This window comes from Castor canadensis, chromosome 1, assembly GCF_047511655.1.
Source record: "Castor canadensis chromosome 1, mCasCan1.hap1v2, whole genome shotgun sequence".
NCBI lineage: Eukaryota > Metazoa > Chordata > Mammalia > Rodentia > Castoridae > Castor > Castor canadensis.
In genome coordinates, this window is record NC_133386.1 from 68,917,735 (window position 1) to 68,919,989 (window position 2,255).

The following is a 2,255-nucleotide window of genomic DNA, read 5'->3' on the forward strand; positions in this document are numbered from 1 at the left end:
CACATGCAATTAAAAAGAGTTGAAAAAGATTGTACATCAGGGCAAGCTAATGAGAAAATAGCTTGTCTGAAAAGGAGATTTCTCATAGAGGATGGTGATTTCTCTAATCTATTTATTTATCAGTAAAGAAGCAGCAATTAGGAAAAAGGAAGTATGCAAGCTTCTTGAGATAAAAGAACAGAAGTAACATTCTAAAAGAAAAGGCTGATTAAATAACTAATGAAAATTAGGTAGGATTGGAAGGAGAAGATTTGTCTAAATATACAGTATAGCAACAGATTATAAAATCCATTGGTCCCAAAGGCTCCCATTCCATCTGTGTGATTATGTAAGAAACTGTGACAGGTTTGAATACAGATAGAAGTCTTAAATCACTTTTTAAGCTCATTTTCTTCTTTTCATTCCTTTTTTTTTTTCTGATGGTTCAGTACACTGGTGGATTTGAGGTTCTCATAAACTTCTACTTTGCCAAGTTTTCGTACTTCTCACTCAGCATCAGTTACTAGAGAGGTCTGAGATGATGCACTGATGGATAAAGGGAAGTGACTCTTGGGTCACTGGTCATTTCTGCAATGTGAGTGCCATCTGGTTATTCACTACTTCTAAACATGAGTCTTTGTATCTATATTTGAAGCAAAATAGAAGTGTGAATGATGTAACATTCATGACAAGATTCCTTAATCTATAAAGTGCTATAGAAATGTCAGTATAGGGGCTGTCATTTCTGTCAAAACTTTGAATTATTTTTCTGCTCATACTTGCATTTAAATTACTCTTCCTCCTCTGTAACTTGTCCTTACCTACTAACTTTTCCTGTTCTTTGTTGTAATGTAGGAGTTAAAGGACCAGGGAGGTTTCTTTCTGGAACCATGAATTGTACCTAAGAGAAGAAAAAGAAGATTCCTGTTGTGCCAGAAAATCTTAAGAAAATGTTAAGGACTTCTGCATGGCAGAAGATCAAGTGCCTGAGAAAGAAGTTTGCCCAAATGATGATTCAAAAGGAAATGAGGATGCTTATTGATTAAAAAAAAAAAAAAGCTAAGCACAATCCAAGGAGTATAGGGAGATATGCACAATAATATTTGAATGGTGAGAAAGGCTGGAAACATCTATGAACTTGTAGAACCCAGATTGGTGTTTGTCATCAGGATCAGAGGTATCAGTGGCATGAGTACAAAGATCTGAAAGGTGTTGCAGCTTCTTTGTCTTTGCCAGATCTTCAATGGCACATTTTTTAAGCTCAACAATACTTCAGTTAACATGCTAAAATTGTAAAACCATATATTGCATAGTGGTCTCCAAGCCTGAAGTCAGTAAATGAATTAATCTACAAACATGGTTATGGAAAAATCAGTAGAAGCAAATTGCCTTGCTAGACAACAACTTGATTGCTTAGTCTCTTGATACATATGAAGTCATCTGCATGGAGACTTGTTTTGTGACATGTATATTTTTGTGAAAATCTTTAAAGAATTAAATAACTTTGTGGCCTTTCAAATTGTCCTTTCTATGAGGTGAAATGAAGAAAAACACCAGTCTTCTTACAGAGTCTGAAGATGCTGGCAAAAAGGAAGACCAGATCAATAGGCTCATTAAAAGTATCTACCTCATTATTTTTATGATCTAGTCATAATACACAGTAAATAATCCCAAATAGAAAGCAAAATATAATAAAAATGTATCACAGTCACACACTAGTACAGGGAAGAAAACCAGCACTGCTGTCTCTAAGCAGGGTGAAAAAAACATGACAATAGTAGATGATACTCATTGAGTAACTTAACAGTCAGACGGAAGGAAAGAGCTTAGGCCTGGTCATCATTTTTTGAAATGTTCAGTCTAGGATGAGTCAGTATTGGAGGAAACTTTTAGACCACACTTTTATTTAATACTCCATGTTGCATGATATTTAATCATATAGCCCTAAGAAACTGATAAGATAAATTGAACTCTGTAGGTGCAATGTCATGTTAATTAGTTTGATTACAGAGATAGTTATTTTTCTATTGTTAGTGACTGAAAAATAACATCAGTACAAAAAGGACAGTAAGTGAATTTAAAGACAGTTGAACAATGTCTCCAATCATTCATACTTTTATCACTGCAAAATAAAATAGCAATTTAAGGAAAAAAAGATAAGTTTCACTTGGTCTACTCTTACTAACAAGAAGCAATGTGTTTTTCCCCAGGGAGAATTTACAGTAATTCAGTGACTATTTCCATCATTAGCCAAAAACCAAACAAAAAGCAAATGT

The 2,255-nt window shown here is 34.1% G+C and overlaps 1 pseudogene; it reads left to right on the forward strand.

The window, feature by feature from the left end:
* Positions 1–1,086: 1,086 nt before the first annotated feature.
* LOC109678934 (large ribosomal subunit protein uL30-like) lies at positions 1,087–1,627 on the forward strand (annotated as a pseudogene).
* Positions 1,628–2,255: the final 628 nt, after the last annotated feature.